This window comes from Rhinoderma darwinii, chromosome 8 (genome assembly GCF_050947455.1).
Source record: "Rhinoderma darwinii isolate aRhiDar2 chromosome 8, aRhiDar2.hap1, whole genome shotgun sequence".
NCBI classification, from domain to species: Eukaryota; Metazoa; Chordata; class Amphibia; order Anura; family Rhinodermatidae; genus Rhinoderma; species Rhinoderma darwinii.
The window spans coordinates 106,080,020-106,093,211 of record NC_134694.1 but is presented as its reverse complement, the minus strand read 5'-3'; positions in this window follow the sequence as shown (position 1 = coordinate 106,093,211).

The following is a 13,192-nucleotide window of genomic DNA, read 5'->3' as shown; positions in this document are numbered from 1 at the left end:
CTTCTCTGCACACTGACAGCAGGAATGTAGGAATTATATATATATATAGTACAGTGCGGGGAGGGTTATCTACTGCCTATTATTTGTAGTCACGTGAGTCCAATGTACAAGATCTGCACAGGCTACATGCAGAATGACTACACTGCACTGACGGATGTTATTTACACGGATGATAAGAAGCTCTGAATGAATTATATGAGACGTTTATCAGATCAAAGAGGCAAATTTACCAGACGATTCATATGAGTTAGATTTGTGTGTTGTGCAGAACATGTGCAGCTTTACCAGGGGTTTATATTTAAAGGGTTTTTCTATTTCCTTTAAAGCGATGGTCTATTCTTAGGATAAGACATTAATATTAGATTGGTGGGGGTCCGACTCTCAGCACCCCCACTAATGAGCTGTTTGAAGGGGCCGCAGCGCTGGTCGACTTTGTTGTTTACACTGCTCTGTACAGCTCAGGTCTGTTCTTATAGAGATAGAGGCCGCGGTGTCTGGTATTACAGCTCAGTCCTATTCACTTAAATGGGATAAAACCATAGCAAATTGTAATACCAGGCACAGCCACTACTAAGAGTACGGAGGGGCGCCGCGCTCACCAGGGCACCACTCCCTCATCAAACAGCTGATTTAAAAAAACAAAAAAAACCTGATACTAAGCAGATATTTCTCATGTGTCTGCTCAGTGTGACGGATATGCCCAGTGCAGTCAGTGGTTAGTAGCTGTAGCCTTACTAGAATAGCTGCTTACAGGGTAAAAATAGTGGGTTTTCCAGAAACAGCATTTTTGTGGCAAATAAACGTAATATGGCTGCAAAGTGTGAACACAGCCTAAAATGTCACGGTGCAGCAATTTACTGTACAGGTGGGATAAATAATAAACAGAGTATAAGAGATTTTCTTTGCATCAAAGCAGGTAAAATACGAGGAGAAGAAACATATAATTCGTCCAAATTATATGTGTCCGCTCCTTATATTTTACCTACTTTAAAGCAAAGAAAAGATATATGCTTGATACCAAATGGTGAGTGCCGTGGACTCTCTTCTATATTGAATGATTCCTAGTATGGACTTTATACACAGAGCACCACCGGAGGAAACGTCATGTGGAACCACTGATCCCAGAACGTAGCTATTTGCCACCGGTGATCTATGATTTGTGCCGACGTTACTCGTGTTTGTGAAGAATTTTAATACACATTATGTAAAGAGTATAAGCACATACTAAATTATCATTAGGAAAATCAGTGTGATGGCAGGAAGGAGGTGAAGGGAAAGTGAGCCCTAATCTACCCACCGCCCTGTCCCTGCCTACTTGCAACGACCCGCCCTAGGCGACGAGGTACAACTGGGCGGCGGTCCCTACGCTGTCTAAGTGCACAGGAAAACAAACAGGGAACACGCAAGGGAAGGGGCAGTAGCCACGGAACGCCACGAGGAAACGGAGCGGCGAACGAACAGTCAGGACCAGGACGAAGTGAGTAACCCGAGCGGGCACGGAGACAGAAGCAAGCCAGGGGCAAAGCAAAGCAAAGCAAGTCAAGTCAAGGAGAACTGCAGCAAGGCAGAAGCACGGCAGAAGCAGGCTGGAGCAAGCAGCAGTGGGGCCAGGAATCCAAAAGAATAACAAGCAATGAGGAAGAGAAAACTGCAGGTATAAATGGACAGGGGGCGGAGCTAACTCTGACTGACCAGGCCGCGATAGGCTCTCCCACTCCTGAGCCTGCCACCCTGATTGGTGGGAGCCGGTGTCAGTCTAAGAGGTCTGGCCTCAGGTGTCGACTGATTAACCCTGGGAGTCTCCACAGACGTAGTGCCTGGCAGATCCTTTACAGTACTCCCCCTTTTATGAGGGGCCACCGGACCCTTACTAAGAGGACCCGGTTTAGTGGGGAAGAGAAGGTGGAACCTCCTGACCAATACCCCAGCGTGAACATCTAGAGCAGGTACCCAAGTCCTCTCCTCCGGCCCGTATCCTCTCCAATGGACCAGGTACTGGAGGGAGCCCTGGATCATCCTACTGTCCACAATCTTGGCCACCTCGAATTCCACCCCCTCAGGGGTGAGAACGGGAACAGGAGGTTTCCTAGAGGGGGACCAGGACGGGGAGCAGCGTTTAAGGAGGGAAGCATGAAAGACGTCGTGTATGCGGAAGGATGGGGGCAGCTCCAGACGGAAGGATACAGGGTTGAGGACTTCAATGACCTTATAAGGCCCAATAAATCGGGGAGCAAACTTACTGGACGGGACCTTAAGGCGCAAGTTCCTGGACGACAACCAGACCAAATCCCCGACGACAAACCGGGGGTTAGCAGAACGTCTACTATCCGCCTGAATCTTTTGTGCGCTCTGGGACGCCTCTAGGTTCTTCTGAACCTGGGCCCAGACAGTGCACAGTTCCCGATGAACATCCTCTACCTCAGGATTATTGGAACAACCAGGGGAGACGGAGGAGAACCTTGGGTTAAACCCGAAATTACATAAAAACGGGGAGACCCCTGACGAGTTACTGACCCGGTTATTCAGGGAAAATTCAGCAAGGGGAAGGAATGAGACCCAATCGAATTGACAGTCAGAGATGAAACACCTTAAATATTGTTCCAGGGATTGGTTGGTCCTTTCCGTTTGGCCGTTAGTTTCGGGATGGAAGGCGGAGGAGAAGGACAGATCAATCTCCAACTTTTTACAAAAGGCTCTCCAAAATAAGGAAACAAATTGTACCCCTCTGTCCGAAACGATATTGACTGGGGCCCCATGGAGACGCAGGATGTGTTTCACAAACAAAGAAGCTAACGTCTTGGCGTTAGGTAGCTTCTTAAGGGGCACAAAGTGGCACATCTTGCTGAAGCGGTCGACTACCACCCACACCACCGACTTGCCCTGAGATGGAGGCAAATCGGTGATAAAATCCATGGAGATATGGGTCCAAGGTCTCTGGGGAATGGGCAAGGGACGTAGTAGGCCCGCAGGTCGGGACCTAGGGGTTTTGGACCTAGCGCAAACCTCACAAGCGGCGACGTAAGCCCTAACATCTTTAGGCAACCCAGGCCACCAATAGTTTCTGGTAATGAGGTGTTTGGTGCCCAAGATGCCAGGATGACCAGATAGAGCGGAGTCATGGTTTTCCCTGAGTACCCTCAGCCGGTATTGCAGGGGAACAAACAGTTTGTCCCCAGGGACGTTCCCGGGAGCTGCACCCTGATCAGCCGCGATATCAGAAGCTAAATCAGAATCCGTGGCAGAGACGATTATACCAGGGGGTAAAATACAAGCGGGATCCTTCTCGGAAGGAGGATTGGCCATGAAACTACGTGACAGAGCATCAGCCTTAATATTCTTGGACCCAGCCCTATAGGTAACCAAGAAATTAAATCTGGTAAAGAATAGTGCCCACCGAGCTTGTCTAGGATTAAGCCTCCGGGCCGATTCTAGGAAAACCAGATTCTTGTGATCCGTAAGGACCGTTACCTGGTGTCTGGCCCCCTCCAGGAAGTGCCGCCACTCCTCAAAAGCCCATTTAATGGCTAGAAGTTCGCGGTTGCCAATATCATAGTTACTCTCCGTGGGCGAAAACTTCCTAGAGAAGTAAGCACAGGGGCGGAGATGGGTGAGGGAGCTGGTACCCTGGGACAAGACGGCCCCCACTCCCACCTCGGAAGCGTCAACCTCCACAATAAATGGCTCCTCTTGGTTGGGCTGAATCAGCACGGGGGCCGAGATAAAGCACTTCTTGAGAGTCTCAAAGGCCTGGACGGCCTCAGGGGGCCAATGGAGGACATCAGCACCCTTGCGGGTAAGGTCCGTAAGAGGCTTAGCGACGACCGAGAAGTTGGCAATAAATCTCCTGTAATAGTTGGCGAACCCTAAAAAACACTGTAACGCCTTAAGGGAGGCAGGTTGGACCCATTCCGCCACAGCTTGAACCTTGGCAGGGTCCATGCGGAATTCATGAGGAGTGAGGATTTGCCCTAAAAATGGTATCTCCTGTACCCCAAAGACACATTTTTCAGTCTTAGCAAACAGATTATTCTCCCGAAGGACCTGGAGCACCTTCCTGACATGCTCCACGTGAGAGGACCAGTCCTTGGAAAACACCAGTATGTCATCAAGGTACACAACAAGAAAATTACCCAGGTACTCTCTCAGGATTTCATTAATAAAATTCTGGAAGACAGCAGGGGCGTTACACAACCCAAAGGGCATGACCAGGTATTCGAAATGACCCTCGGGTGTGTTGAACGCAGTTTTCCACTCATCCCCCTCTTTGATGCGGATAAGGTTATATGCCCCCCGTAGATCGAACTTAGAAAACCATTGGGCTCCCTGAACCTGATTAAAAAGATCCGGAATCAAAGGAAGTGGGTACTGGTTCCTTACAGTGACCTTATTCAGGTTACGATAATCAATGCACGGCCTAAGACCACCATCCTTCTTCCCCACGAAGAAGAAGCCAGCACCTACAGGAGAAGTCGAGGGGCGAATGAAACCCTTGGCCAGGCATTCCTGGATATACACCCTCATGGCTTCACGTTCAGGACATGAAAGATTAAATATCCTACCTTTAGGAAGCTTGGCACCAGGCACCAAATCGATAGCGCAATCGTAATCTCTATGGGGGGGCAACACCTCGGAGGCCTCCTTAGAAAACACATCGGCGAAGTCCTGAACGAACTCAGGAAGCGTGTTTACCTCCTCCCGGGGAGAAATAGAGTTAACAGAAAGACATGACATAAGACATTCATTACCCCATTTGGTGAGATCCCCAGTATTCCAATCAAACGTGGGATTATGCAACTGCAACCAGGGAAGGCCTAAAACCAGATCAGACGATAATCCCTGCATTACCAGTACAGAGCACTGCTCAAAATGCATGGAGCCAACCAGGAGTTCAAAAACAGGAGTATGCTGAGTAAAATAACCATTAGCAAGGGGAGTAGAGTCGATTCCTACTACAGGGATAGGATAAGGTAAATCAATACAAGGCATCTTTAGAGACATAGCAAATTCAACAGACATGATATTAGCAGATGAGCCAGAATCCACGAAAGCACTGCCCGTGGCAGACCGGCCAGCAAACGAGACCTGAAAGGGAAGCAAAATTTTATTGCGTTTCACATTAACGGGAAATACCTGTGCGCCCAAGTGACCTCCCCGATGATCACTTAGGCGCGGAAGTTTTCCGGCTTCTTATTCTTGCGCCTGGGACAGGTGTTCAGTAGATGCTTGTCGTCCCCACAGTAGAAGCAGAGACCGTTCATTCTGCGAAACTCCCTACGTTGTCGAGGGGACATGGAGGCCCCGAGTTGCATAGGTACCTCCGAGTCCTCCGTGGAGGGGCGAGGAGGCGGGACCTCGGGGGGGATCGCAGAAAAGTCAGAGGGGAGCACACTGAAGCGTTCTAGCTGACGTTCCCTGAGACGTCGGTCAAGTCGTACTGCTAGGGCCATAACCTGGTCAAGAGAGTCAGACGAGGGGTAGCTAACCAGCAGATCCTTCAGGGCGTCAGATAATCCTAACCTAAACTGGCACCTTAGGGCCGGATCGTTCCACTGAGAAGCTACGCACCACTTCCTAAAATCAGAACAGTATTCCTCAACCGGTCTCCTACCCTGACGTAAGGTCACCAACTGACTCTCGGCTAAAGCAGTCCTGTCAGTCTCGTCGTAAATGAGTCCGAGGGCAGAGAAAAAACGATCAACAGAGGAAAGTTCAGGGGCGTCAGGAGCCAAGGAGAAGGCCCACTCTTGGGGCCCTTCCTGGAGTCGGGATATGATGATACCCACCCGCTGGTTCTCGGAACCTGAGGAGTGGGGCTTAAGGCGGAAATATAGTCTGCAACTCTCCCGGAAGGAGAGAAACGTCTTACGGTCCCCTGAAAACCGGTCAGGTAACTTGAGGTCGGGTTCTAGAGGTGAGGTGGTGCGCCCAACCCTTTGGGCCAGGGCCTGGACCTGTAGGGAGAGGCCCTGCATCTGCTGGGTCAGGGTCTCAAGGGGGTCCATGATAGCGACAGCGTAGGAGAAATGGTAGACTAGGTAAGGGCTTGTTATTCTGTGGTGGCAGGAAGGAGGTGAAGGGAAAGTGAGCCCTAATCTACCCACCGCCCTGTCCCTGCCTACTTGCAACGACCCGCCCTAGGCGACGAGGTACAACTGGGCGGCGGTCCCTACGCTGTCTAAGTGCACAGGAAAACAAACAGGGAACACGCAAGGGAAGGGGCAGTAGCCACGGAACGCCACGAGGAAACGGAGCGGCGAACGAACAGTCAGGACCAGGACGAAGTGAGTAACCCGAGCGGGCACGGAGACAGAAGCAAGCCAGGGGCAAAGCAAAGCAAAGCAAGTCAAGTCAAGGAGAACTGCAGCAAGGCAGAAGCACGGCAGAAGCAGGCTGGAGCAAGCAGCAGTGGGGCCAGGAATCCAAAAGAATAACAAGCAATGAGGAAGAGAAAACTGCAGGTATAAATGGACAGGGGGCGGAGCTAACTCTGACTGACCAGGCCGCGATAGGCTCTCCCACTCCTGAGCCTGCCACCCTGATTGGTGGGAGCCGGTGTCAGTCTAAGAGGTCTGGCCTCAGGTGTCGACTGATTAACCCTGGGAGTCTCCACAGACGTAGTGCCTGGCAGATCCTTTACAATCAGTCAGTATTTACACTTACCATCACAATCCAACTGTCGTCTATTCCTTATTGAGTTTCCGAGGTCGTGCCTTTTTTTTCTCAGTGGTGATGGGACAGGAGCCCCCATTTCTTCAAGGCTTTCAGAGATGCAGAAGGGGTTGTCTAAACACAATGATGGCCATTTTTCACTTTAGTAGTTTCATGGGAATGGCCCATTTGTAGAAAATACAATGATCTTGAAGAGATTAGTCACAAAGAAGTCCACATCTGATGGAGAAGATTTGGGGCCAGTGTCTTCTGAATGGTGGACACATCTGGAAGCAGAAATCAGTGACTTAGAGACCAATTCCGTAAAGTCAAATGTGGTTGTAGGGATTGATCTCTCATGTCGATAATTGTTATGGACGTTTTATCCATGTTTTACTCCATTCTCTTATTTTTATTAATCAGTTCATTATGTGATTTGGTCAAGGTCTCCTAACTGAAGCAATTCCTCATTTTGAAAGTCAACAATTTCTTTATCATCCTCCAGGTTGGGCTGTGAGTAGATACTTCATGAACTCCTGAGAAGGAATGAAGAAGTCTTCTCCATCGGCTGGAATACTGTGAGAGAGAAAGGCTGTCTTACTTTTTTCCTGTTTTTTCTTATATTGTTATCCTAGTACTTATTAGGAAATCAAGGGGAATGTAAGGCCCCGGGTAGAGTCAGTTACCAGAGCAAGCGGCCCGAGGGATGAACATGGACCCTTTATGAGACAATAATAAAGGCAATTTAGATCCTGAACAGATGAAGAAGCCGCAAGGATGGTTTCCACAGAAATATTGCATCTTTTTGTTGGGCCTTTAATAAAGGCTTCATGGAGTTCTTTGCTAAGGTCCACAGTAGAGTCAGTTACCAGAGTCCTCTTTAAGTCCAGTAGCATTCCCAGGGATAGGACCAGGTGGACAGCAGTCTACAGACATGGGTCCTTTAAGAGACGTTACATCAATATTGGCAATTTAGATTCGTCTTTGGTCAGAGGAAGAGGCAGCAAGGATTGTTCCTTGTGGGATATGACATCCTCCATTTATGGCCTAAAACGCTTTATGGACTCCTCAGTTATTAGAGGGTGCAGGGATGAGGGAGTCTCTGACAACACTGTGAGAGGGAGAGGGGGCCTCAGATGAAGACCCCTGTTGAGAATTGTCCAATGTATTGAAAATAATCAGTAAGTCTGTCAGGACGGCCTTTGCATTTAGACTTGTATTGTACTCCAGGAATCTGTATGGCATAGTGAGAGCTGTAATAGTAGTGCAGTGTTGCTGAATATCTCTGCCTGGCCATCAAGTCATATTTATGAGGCTGAATGCATTGCTCAATATCCTGCCTTATGGATGTAGAATCAGAAGTAGAGGAGGGTGTCCTTTTTCTTTTTTTTATAATTATAGTTATCCTTGTATTGATTAGGAAGAGATAAAGGGGGACTGATTAGAGTCAGTTACCAGAGCCCCCTTAAAGTCCAGCAGCTTTCCCAGGGATAGGACATGGTGGACAGCAGCCTGCAGGTGTGGGCTCTTTAAGAGACGGTACATCAATATAGGCAAATTACATGTCTCTGGTCCTATGAAGAGGCAGCAAGAATGGTTCCCTGTGGGATATGACATGTTCCTTGTTTGGCCTTCCATAAATGCTTCATGGACTGCTCAGTTATGGGAGGGTGCAGGGATGAGGGAGTCTCAGACATCAGCTAAAATACTGGGAGAGGGAGAGGAGGCCTCTGATGAAGACCCCTGTTGAGAATTGTCCAGTGGAAATAGAAAATCTCTGGTGCCTTCTGTCTCACAGTATTACAAAAATGAAGGTATGTGTCTTGGATCTGGATTGTGGACCTAGAGGCTTCTGGTATATTCCTTAGGGGATGCCTTAGTGTCGATGATTATGATGAGTTCATGATTATGAGTGGGACACTGGATTGTATAGGGCACGGCCAGTGTGGGACTGAGGTTCCTTGATTCTGAGCGCCCACCGTCTATCTAAATAAAAACAATGCATGTTAAGTTTACAATTATCAATGTTCTTGATGCGACCTGAAGTGCCGCTTTCCTTCTGCGTTGCTCAGATATTTAATACTCAGAAAATGTTATAGAATTGAGAAATGAGAGCAGAATGTAAGTCAGAATGTAAACACCGGTTATGTCTCTTATACAGGAACAGTCCGATTACCGGTTTTGAAATATATGTGCAGCGCAGAAAGAGAATGCAAACCTGCTGAAGATGAGACAATAGTGCGCTCGTAATGAAGCACATAAAACATGCTAACATACAATACAAATGGACAATGCCACCATTTATACACAAATAGTGCCGCTACACTATACACATAAATAGTGCCGCTACACTATACACATAAATAGTGCCGCTACACTATACACATAAATAGTGCCGCTACACTATACACAAATAGTGCCGCTATACTATATACATAAATAGTGCCGTTACACTATGCACATAAATAGTGCCGTTACACTATACACATAAATAGTGCGGCTACACTATACACATAAATAGTGCCGCTACACTATACACAAATAGTGCCGCTACACTATACACAAATAGTGCCGCTATACTATATACATAAATAGTGCCGTTACACTATGCACATAAATAGTGCCGTTACACTATACACATAAATAGTGCCGCTACACTATACACATAAATAGTGCCGCTACACTATACACAAATAGTGCCGCTACACTATACACATAAATAGTGCCGCTACACTATACACATAAATAGTGCCGCTACACTATACACATAAATAGTGCCGCTACATTATACACATAAATAGTGCCGCTACACTATACACATAAATAGTGGCGCTACACTATACACATAAATAGTGCCGCTACACTATACACATAAATAGCGCCACTACACTATACACATAAATAGTGCCACTACACTATACACATAAATAGTGCCACTACACTATACACATAAATAGTGCCGCTACACTATACACATAAATAGTGCCGCTACACTATACACAAATAGTGCCGCTACACTATACACAAATAGTGCCGCTACACTATACACAAATAGTGCCGCTATACTATATACATAAATAGTGCCGTTACACTATGCACATAAATAGTGCCGTTACACTATACACATAAATAGTGCCGCTACACTATACACACAAATAGTGCCCTTACACTATACACATAAATAGTGCTGCTACACTGTACACAAATAGTGCCGCTACACTATCACATAAATAGTGCCGTTACACTATACACATAAATAGTGTCACTACACTATACACATAAATAGTGCCGCTACACTATACATATAAATAGTGCCGCTACACTATACACATAAATAGTGCCGCTACACTATACACATAAATAGTGCCGCTACACTATACACAAATAGTGCCGCTACACTATACACATAAATAGTGCCGTTACACTATACACATAAATAGTGCAGCTACACTATACACATAAATAGTGCCGCTATGCTATACACACAAATAGTGCCGCTACACTATACACATAAATAGTGCCGCTACGCTATACACACAAATAGTGATGTTACACTATAAACATAAATAGTGCCGCTACACTATAAACATAAATAGTTCCTCTACACTATACCCATAAATAGCGCCGCTACACTATACACATAAATAGTGCCGCTACACTATACACATAAATAGTGCCGCTACACTATACACATAAATAGTGCCACTACACTATACACATAAATAGTGTTATTACACTATACACATAAATAGTGACACCTTTTTATACACATAATTAGTGCCGCTACACTATATACACACAAATAGTGCCGCCATTTTATACACATAAATAGTGCCGCTACACTATACACATAAATAGTATCACTTACCATACACATAAATAGTGCCGCTACACTATACACATAAATTGTGCCACTTACCATACACATAAATATTACCAATAACTACACACAATGTAAATAGCACCACTATACCAAACAAATAGTGCCACTATACTATACAAGTAAGGAGTACAGCCGACATGTACAGATAAATAGTACAACTAACCATACACATAAATAGTATCTCTAAATAATGATACACATACATTTGTATACACACACACACATATTATATATATATATATATATTATACACAAACATACACATATATACAAATTCAACATTACACACAAATATACACATTATACACATGTATATACATATTACACACTACACGCATAAAATATTACATTTATACAAATTAGACATATACACATTACACACACATTATATGCACATATACACATTACACACACATTATATGCACATATGCACATATACACATTACATACACATGTACATTAGTTATACACACATTACACACATATATACAGTAGTTATACACACATTACACACATATATACAGTAGTTATGCACACAGTACACACACATATACAGTGGTTATACACACATTACACACATATATACAGTGGTTATACACACATTACACACACATATACAGTGGTTATACACACATTACACACACATATACAGTGGTTATACACACATTACACACACATATACAGTAGTTATACACACATTACATAGACATTTACCTTTTCTGCAGATCGCTGATGTTTGGACCTCTGACATGCAGGCAGCCTGAAGAATCTAATCAGCGGCCACCGTCTTTCTCATCTTTGGTGTCGCCGTACCAATGCATCCATTTTTTCCCCAGTAGGTGTTACTACCAGCAGTCCACTGAGCAATGTCTTGATTTTCATGCAATTTTTGTACACTTTATCATATGACAGAGCCCTGACTATACTTAAAAGCTGCCAGCCGGCTCTACAGTAGGAGCATTGTAGTAAGTGCACAGGGGGCAAGCCACAGGAGGATTACCCAGTCCTTTGGTGGGCCGGTCCGACACTGGCCATAGTATGTATCCTGTCATGGGGTAATTAATTCTGTAGGACCTTCAAATTGATCTAAGGACCCTCTGGAGCATTAAAGGAAGGTTTTCTTAAGGGTGATTGAATGCTGAAATGCTAATTGGGCTGGATTCCAGCTTTAGGTACCAAATCGGCAGGCAGAAGAATAGTCAATATCAAAGCAAAGGTCAGGGTCGGCAGCAAACAATCATAGGCGATAAGCAGGCCGAGGTCAGGGCAGGCGGCAAACAATCATAGGCGATAAACAGGCCGAGGTCAGGGCAGGCGGCAAACAATCATAGGCGATAAACGGAACCGAGATCAGGGCAGGCGGCAAACAAGCATAGTTCAGAAACAGGCAGAGGTCAGGGCAGGCGGCAGTCAATAAGCATAGTCCAATAATCAAGCCAAGGTCAAAACCGGAAAATCAATCATTCAGTAGAGCAGCTAGTGCAATATGATGTTATTTGCACGCTGCAGTTGACTCAACCACTACATTATTCTGCAGCAATATGAGGATATCTCTCCCTGGGGATCTTGCTCAGAATAGATGACATCTCTGAGCTGGACAATCTCTGATCTACCACAGGTCCGGTCAGCATAGCTCTCAAGTTGTTACGTGCTGCATTACTCAAACTGACCATTGGTCGGGGCCCATTACACTGTTTTGCAGTCACCTTAATACGTGGTGGTAGGACATAAGGTGCACTGCGGACCCTTGATGTTACTGCTGCTGACCCTCTCTGAGTTGGCAAGACTGATGACTGTCTAGCCAGATACATCTCCATGGGAGATTGTTTCCTCAGCCATGGGGCAGTGGTCCAGACCTTGGGTTTTTCTTTTGTTGCTGCACAGGTGGCTACAGGTCTCGGTGGTGGTGATTTCAGCCTTAGGTATCGGCCAGATTCCTCTTTAGGCAGCAGGTTTTTTATACACTGCACGATACCTCTTATAGCTGATGTAATAAATCCAATACAGCCAGTTTGCTCTTGATGTTTTTCAGGCTTTTGGCTGTATGGGGACCTCCGGAGACGTTGGAGATGTCTCCGGGGCTGGAGTTTTCCCCCAGTTGCAGCCATTTGGCTGCCTCTTCCACAACACCCTCAGATAAAGTGTTTGTGGAGAGTAGAAAACAGTAACAAAACAAACAATAAACAAATAAACAAATAAGAGCCCAGCCGGGCAAATGCCTGCTCTGCAGAAAGTACTCAGCGCTCCTCTCTCTCTCGATGCTTGCTTCGTACTGACCGCCCTTGCTGAGTATTCCGTGTCTCCAGGGCAACGCTTCTGTCATGTAATAAAGCTGTACACAGCACCGGGGTTCTAACTAGTGTTACCCACGGCAACAAAACAGATCCCAGCGCTCACTGTACAAGTGGAGGCCAGAAAATATAACTTTGGATGGATTGTCATGGACAATAGTAATGAATCCAATGTGTGTTTCTTCTATCGTCTGCGTTCATTGAGGAGCCGGCAGAGATGATCTGGTTATAAAAGTCTAAATCTATAAATCTAGTTCATTCCCTTCTGCCTGTAGAGGAGCATGCTGGGATCTGTAGAGCACATTACCTGTGCTGTAAACAGGTGCAACTGAATAAAAAAAAATCTGTTGGATTTATTCTTGTGAGGGAC